Consider the following 9,094-nt stretch of genomic DNA (forward strand, 5'->3'; position numbering starts at 1 on the left):
ACCTATATTGTCATTGCCTGAAGGGAATGATGATTTTGTGATTTATTGTGACGCATCAAAGCAAGGTCTCGGTTGTGTATTAATGCAACGAAAGAAGGTGATTGCTTATGCGTCTAGATAATTGAAGATTCACGAACAAAATTATACGACGCATGATTTGGAATTAGGCGCGGTTGTTTTTGCATTAAAGACTTGGAGGCACTATTTATATGGGGTCAAAAGTATTATATATACCGACCACAAAAGTCTTCAACACATATTTAATCAGAAACAACTGAATATGAGGCAGCGTAGGTGGATTGAATTATTGAATGATTACGACTTTGAGATTCGTTACCACCCGGGGAAGGCAAATGTGGTAGCCGATGCCTTGAGCAGGAAGGACAGAGAACCCATTCGAGTAAAATCTATGAATATAATGATTCATAATAACCTTACTACTCAAATAAAGGAGGCGCAACAAGGAGTCTTAAAAGAGGAAAATTTAAAGGATGAAATACCCAAAGGATCGGAGAAGCATCTTAATATTCGGGAAGACGGAACCCGGTATAGGGTTGAAAGAATTTGGGTACCAAAATTTGGAGATATGAGAGAAATGGTACTTAGAGAAGCTCATAAAACCAGATACTCAATACATCCTGGAACGGGGAAGATGTACAAGGATCTCAAGAAACATTTTTGGTGGACGGGTATGAAAGCCGATGTTGCTAAATACGTAGGAGAATGTTTGACGTGTTCTAAGGTAAAAGTTGAGCATCAGAAACCATCAGGTCTACTTCAACAACCCGAAATCCCGGAATGGAAATGGGAAAACATTACCATGGATTTCATCACTAAATTGCCAAGGACTGCAAGTGGTTTTGATACTATTTGGGTAATAGTTGATCGTCTCACCAAATCAGCATACTTCCTGCCAATAAGAGAAGATGACAAGATGGAGAAGTTAGCACGACTGTATTTGAAGGAAGTCGTCTCCAGACATGGAATACCAATCTCTATTATCTCTGATAGGGATGGTAGATTTATTTCAAGATTCTGGCAGACATTACAGCAAGCATTAGGAACTCGTCTAGACATGAGTACTGCCTATCATCCACAAACTGATGGGCAGAGTGAAAGGACGATACAAACACTTGAAGACATGCTACGAGCATGTGTTATTGATTTCGGAAACAGTTGGGATCGACATCTACCGTTAGCAGAATTTTCATACAACAACAGCTACCATTCAAGCATTGAGATGGCGCCGTTTGAAGCACTTTATGGTAGAAAGTTCAGGTCTTCGATTTGTTGGAGTGAAGTGGGGGATAGACAGATTACGGGTCCGGAGATTATACAAGAAACTACCGAGAAGATCATCCAAATTCAACAACGGTTGAAAACCACCCAAAGTCGACAAAAGAGCTACGCTGACATTAAAAGAAAAGATATAGAATTTGAAATTGGAGAGATGGTCATGCTTAAAGTTGCACCTTGGAAAGGCGTTGTTCGATTTGGTAAACGAGGGAAATTAAATCCAAGGTATATTGGACCATTCAAGATTATTGATCGTGTCGGACCAGTAGCTTACCGACTTGAGTTACCTCAACAACTCGCGGCTGTACATAACACTTTCCACGTCTCGAATTTGAAGAAATATTTTGCTAAAGAAGATCTCACTATTCCGTTAGATGAAATCCAAATCAACGAAAAACTTCAATTCATCGAAGAACCCATCGAAATAATGGATCGTGAGGTTAAAAGACTTAAGCAAAACAAGATACCAATTGTTAAGGTTCGATGGAATGCTCGTAGAGGACCCGAGTTCACCTGGGAGCGTGAAGATCAGATGAAGAAGAAATACCCGCATCTATTTCCAGAAGATTCGTCAACACCTTCAACAGCTTAAAATTTCGGGACGAAATTTATTTAACGGGTAGGTAATGTAGTGACCCGAACTTTTCCATGTTTATATATATTAATTGAGAGTGATATTTAAATGATTAAATGTTTCTAACATGTTAAGCAATCAAACTTGTTAAGACTTGATTAATTGAAATATGTTTCATATAGACAATTGACCACCCAAGTTGACCGGTGATTCACGAACGTTAAAACTTGTAAAAACTATACGATGACATATATATGGTTATATATATAGTTAACATGTTTTTATTATAAGTATGTATCTCATTAGGTATTTTAACAATGAGTTATATACATAAAAATGAGACTATTAATTTAAGAAACTCGAAAACGATATATATAACGATTATCGTTATAACAACGTCTTACTAGGTACATATGAATCATATTAAGATATTGATATACTTGGTTAATTATGTTAAATGATAAGTAAATATATTATTAAGTGTATTAACAATGAAATACATATGTAAAAATAAGACTACTAACTTAATGATTTCAAAACGAGACATATATGTAACGATTATCGTTGTAACGACATTTAACTGTATATACATCATACTGAGATATATTATATATCATAATATCATGATAATATAACAATTTAACATCTCATTTGTTATAATAAACAATGGGTTAACAACATTCAACAAGATCATTAACCTAAAAGTTTCAAAACAACATTTACATGTAACGACTAACGATGACTTAACGACTCAGTTAAAATGTATATACATGTAGTGTTTTAATATGTATTCATACACTTTTGAAAGACTTCAAGACACTTATCAAAATACTTCTACTTAACAAAAATGCTTACAATTACATCCTCGTTCAGTTTCATCAACAATTCTACTCGTATGCACCCGTATTCGTACTCGTACAATACACAGCTTTTAGATGTATGTACTATTGGTATATACACTCCAATGATCAGCTCTTAGCAGCCCATGTGAGTCACCTAACACATGTGGGAACCATCATTTGGCAACTAGCATGAAATATCTCATAAAATTACAAAAATATGAGTAATCATTCATGACTTATTTACATGAAAACAAAATTACATATCCTTTATATCTAATCCATACACCAACGACCAAAAACACCTACAAACACTTTCATTCTTCAATTTTCTTCATCTAATTGATCTCTCTCAAGTTCTATCTTCAAGTTCTAAGTGTTCTTCATAAATTCCAAAAGTTCTAGTTTCATAAAATCAAGAATACTTTCAAGTTTGCTAGCTCACTTCCAATCTTGTAAGGTGATCATCCAACCTCAAGAAATCTTTGTTTCTTACAGTAGGTTATCATTCTAATACAAGGTAATAATCATATTCAAACTTTGGTTCAATTTCTATAACTATAACAATCTTATTTCAAGTGATGATCTTACTTGAACTTGTTTTCGTGTCATGATTCTGCTTCAAGAACTTCGAGCCATCCAAGGATCCGTTGAAGCTAGATCCATTTTTCTCTTTTCCAGTAGGTTTATCCAAGGAACTTAAGGTAGTAATGATGTTCATAACATCATTCGATTCATACATATAAAGTTATCTTATTCGAAGGTTTAAACTTGTAATCACTAGAACATAGTTTAGTTAATTCTAAACTTGTTCGCAAACAAAAGTTAATCCTTCTAACTTGACTTTTAAAATCAACTAAACACATGTTCTATATCTATATGATATGCTAACTTAATGATTTAAAACCTGGAAACACGAAAAACACCGTAAAACCGGATTTACGCCGTCGTAGTAACACCGCGGGCTGTTTTGGGTTAGTTAATTAAAAATTATGATAAACTTTAATTTTAAAGTTGTTATTATGAGAAAATGATTTTTATTATGAACATGAAACTATATCCAAAAATTATGATTAAACTCAAAGTGGAAGTATGTTTTCTAAAATGGTCATCTAGACGTCGTTCTTTTGACTGAAATGACTACCTTTACAAAAACGACTTGTAACTTATTTTTCCGACTATAAACCTATACTTTTCTGTTTAGATTCATAAAATAGAGTTCAATATGAAACCATAGCAATTTGATTCACTCAAAACGGATTTAAAATGAAGAAGTTATGGGTAAAACAAGATTGGATAATTTTTCTCATTTTAGCTACGTGAAAATTGGTAACAAATCTATTCCAACCATAACTTAATCAACTTGTATTGTATATTATGTAATCTTGAGATACCATAGACACGTATACAATGTTTCGACCTATCATGTCGACACATCTATATATATTTCGGAATAACCATAGACACTCTATATGTGAATGTTGGAGTTAGCTATACAGGGTTGAGGTTGATTCCAAAATATATATAGTTTGAGTTGTGATCAATACTGAGATACGTATACACTGGGTCGGGGATTGATTCAAGATAATATTTATCGATTTATTTCTGTACATCTAACTGTGGACAACTAGTTGTAGGTTACTAACGAGGACAGCTGACTTAATAAACTTAAAACATCAAAATATATTAAAAGTGTTGTAAATATATTTTGAACATACTTTGATATATATGTATATATTGTTATAGGTTCGTGAATCAACCAGTGGCCAAGTCTTACTTCCCGACGAAGTAAAAATCTGTGAAAGTGAGTTATAGTCCCACTTTTAAAATCTAATATTTTTGGGATGAGAATACATGCAGGTTTTATAAATGATTTACAAAATAGACACAAGTACGTGAAACTACATTCTATGGTTGAATTATCGAAATCGAATATGCCCCTTTTTATTAAGTCTGGTAATCTATGAATTAGGGAGCAGACACCCTAATTGACGCGAATCCTAAAGATAGATCTATTGGGCCTAACAAACCCCATCCAAAGAACCAGATGCTTTAGTACTTCGAAATTTATATCATATCCGAAGGGTGTCCCAGAATGATGGGGATATTCTTATATATGCATCTTGTTAATGTCGGTTACCAGGTGTTCACCATATGAATGATTTTTATCTCTATGTATGGGATGTGTATTGAAATATGAAATCTTGTGGTCTATTATTATGATTTGATATATATAGGTTAAACCTATAACTCACCAACATTTTTGTTGACGTTTTAAGCATGTTTATTCTCAGGTGATTATTAAGAGCTTCCGCTGTCGTATACTTAAATAAGGACGAGATTTGGAGTCCATACTTGTATGATATTGTGTAAAAACTGCATTCAAGAAACTTATTTTGTTGTAACATATTTGTATTGTAAACCATTATGTAATGGTCGTGTGTAAACAGGATATTTTAGATTATCATTATTTGATAATCTACGTAAAGCTTTTTAAAACCTTTATCTATGAAATAAAGGTTATGGTTTGTTTTAAAAATGAATGCAGTCTTTGAAAAACGTCTCATATAGAGGTCAAAACCTCGCAACGAAATCAATTAATATGGAACGTTTTTAATCAATAAGAACGGGACATTTCAAAAGAAGTCTTCCGTTGTGCAATTGCTCATTTTAAAGATACTACTTGGAGTCATTCATGACATATTTCAAAAGACGTTGCATTCGAGTCGTTGAGTTCATTAAGATTATTATTAAGTCAATTATAGATAGATATATTATAAAATGGTATGCATGCCGTCAACTTTCGATGTAATGAAAGATTGTCTTTTCAAAAACGAATACAATGTTTGTAAAATGTATCATATAGAGGTCAAGTACCTCGTGATGTTATCAACTGTTGTGAATCGTTTATAATCGTTATGGACTTTGTCCGGATGGATTAGGACGGGTCTCTACAGTTGGCATCAGAGCTGGTATAACGTCGTCCATGTGTGGCGGGTTAGTCGTAAAGGAGGTTCTCACAGTGTTACCTGTGACGAAGCATTGGCTCTTACTCCTTGCGATCCCTTACGAGGGTTGGCAGTAGCCGAGAGGCAGGCCTTAAAATCAGTATCTGAGGTACACTCAGTGGTCACCAGGCGGTTAACTGGGAAGGCACTGGGTGGGATGGTGGTTGTCCCCAACTGTATCTACAGTTGGTATCAGAGCGGTGGTCTTAGCGAACCAGGTCTTGCATTAGTGTGTCTAACTGATAGTTGTTAGGATGCATTAGTGAGTCTGGACTTCGACCGTGTCTGCATGTCAAAAGTTTTTCTTATCATTTTTGTCGGAAATTGCCTGCTTATCATTCTTAGTCTCGACACATCTTATTGCATTGATTGCATGAATAGTATATAGACAAAATTCATGTCTTAGCGTATCTGCTAATTCATATCTTAGCGTATCTGTTGCTGTAGATTTTGCCTGACAGCTTCCGTAGATTCCTCCGTAACTTATGGGATTTGTGTATTATATATGCATTTGTAAATTATGTATTACAGAGTACTAATCTACATCCTATTCTATTTCTTATCAAAAATCCTTCATCTGATCGTACGAGATGAGTCCCTCAACCAGTTCGAGTCCCTCAGATTTCGATAGCTATTCCGATAGTTATTCCGACAGCTATTCCGACATGGATATTGACCTAAGCTTCGAAAGTGGTGTCACCAGAATGAATCAATCAATCAGCCATCCCCAATTCATCTGATGAGATCGTAGTCGACTTAATCAACGGAAACGAGAAGAAGGCAATTCCTTTCCACCAACCGAATTTCCCTCTTGGCGAAGAACCTGAAGCACTTACCGGCGAATCTATTCGAAACACCATTTTCACCCTCATTTCCAGTGTATCTCGATACAATTATATTCTATCTAAAATTCTAAACCTTATTTATCCGCTCGTTCCGACCGACAATCCAACCTGAATAATAGAAGAAGTCAACGAATTTCGCGCTCGTGTAATTAATTTGGAGAATATGGTGTAAAATTTACCAGCTTCAGCAACATCATCGGCACCAACAGTACCATCAGTAACAGCACCAGTACCATCAACAATCCATACCTCAACATCTCATTCTGTACCTCGAGCATAATCATCCATCTGCAAATCGTACTACATCATTTATCTTCGTTTGACATAGCGATTATGTAATCTCTAATGTTTTAGAGATTATATATTCTTATTCTAAATGGTAAATCAAATGAGTTTAATATCATATTGACTCATTAAATCCATGATTACATCTGAAGAAAATATATATGTATATATATTTCCATAAAGATTGTAATTAAAAATTCTTTTGTACAGACTGTTAATGGTGAAAATATTTTAACTGGTAGGTAATACCCGAGGAATATTTAAATTTCACATTAATAAGTTACACTATACATTCTTCAAATCCGACTCAACAGTCATCTACTATCTTACTTACAACCACCGATATACGTATCCTTTCACCGCAGAATAATCATTTTCCATTCAATTTCATATTTGGATTTTGACCTATCAGAATCCAACAAGTGGCATAATGAAGAAAACATTTGACAAATAAAATTTGTTAGAAACAAACAAATTAACTATGAGAAATATTTTGTTAAGAATTCACGCTAACAAAAATCCTAGCTAACTGTTCCTAGCTAACTGTTAATTCCTTATTACATTTTAATTATCGCAATTTATTTTATCGCAATTTAATTCTCGCAATTTTATTTATTGTCATTTAATTTCTGTTATTTACTTTACGCACTTTATTTATCATCATTTAATTCCTGCTATTTATTTTACGCACTTTAAATATCGGGACACGTATACAAAGTTTTGACATATCATATCGACGCATCTATATATATTATTTGGAATAACCATAGACACTCTATATGTAGTAATGCAGGAGTTAGCTATACAGGGTTGAGGTTGATTCTACAATAATATATATAGTTTGAGTTGTGATCGAGTCTGAGACATGTACACGGGTCATGATACGTATTAATAAATTCGAATATTATATATTAAATTATATATGAATTATTGGACTGATAACCGTGGACTATCGATTGTGGACTAATGACATTGGATAATTAAAATGAATTAAAATAATGATTATAACATATGAAACTAAATAATTCTTCAAGTTTGCCACTTGATTTCATCTTAAACCTCATTTGTACCTTGACGATTACTATCTGCGTTCAAACCTTTCATGATTCTTAAAAACACCTCAATCGAGAGGATAAATCAACCGTACTTCATCTACGAAAGAAAAAATTGATGCATATAGTTATGCATCTGAAAAACTCTCGGAAACTGAATAAAAGTTTGACACGTAGTTGTGCTAATTCCTTTGTGTTATTATTACCCAAAATAACTTGATAATCTCTTTTCAAAGTAGTGAATTTTGTCACAACTCCAGCAAGATAACTTCGACTTTTTGTTTGAAACAACCTTATTATAACCTTGATATATATGTGTACTCTTTTATTGTTACCGGGGAACCTTTCATATTCTACCATATTACCAGCAGACGTACCAGCAACCTCATTGCTTATTGGTTTAAATCTCTCCGATAAATCACTATATTTATCTATTGAAGTCTCATCATGTACCCATCCGCATCTTGTAACAAGAATTGCCATACCAATTACCGGAAATCAGCAAATCTGTATTATGAGTCTCGCAACGTTTCCACATCAACAGTTATATGTATCCACATAACATTTATCTCTTAGAATAATGATCTTCCATTTTGAAATTCTGAAAAGCACCCAGTCTGCGAATTAATGCTCTGAATTTTTAAAAGTTGAATGAAGCAACAAAAACTGTAAATGACCTCAACAGCCAAAAGATGATGATAAAAAAATAGTATGTTGGAAAAGCTCAGAAAAGTTGGAACTGAAAAACGGATTGAGCTAACCATGAAGAAGACCAAGAAAAAATACAAGGACCAAATCCTATATTCAAAGAAACCAGGTAATTCTGGATCCACTGAAATATTTAGAGAATATCTTGCTCCGAAGTCATGTTAAAATCTTGCGGAAATTTTTTTTTCTTCATCAACCTTCAAACTTAGAAATTCCAAGATATCATCGTATCTTTCATTATAAATATCCTCCATATTTCTGAATATATTTTTATAACTATTCTTATATGAAATCATTAATCTATTCGTGCTATCAGTGTTACATCATATAGAAACTGTTAGTTTCTATATTCTGTAAACTATCAAGTTTAAAATATGAATGATTTTGAAGTAGTGTTGGGAACTGAAGCATGAGTTAGTATAATATAATGACACTTGATCAACGTAATTATATTACAGTAAGTCATGCTGAGTTTCTAATGGAACGT

Source organism: Rutidosis leptorrhynchoides, chromosome 2 (assembly GCF_046630445.1).
Source record: "Rutidosis leptorrhynchoides isolate AG116_Rl617_1_P2 chromosome 2, CSIRO_AGI_Rlap_v1, whole genome shotgun sequence".
Lineage (NCBI taxonomy): Eukaryota > Viridiplantae > Streptophyta > Magnoliopsida > Asterales > Asteraceae > Rutidosis > Rutidosis leptorrhynchoides.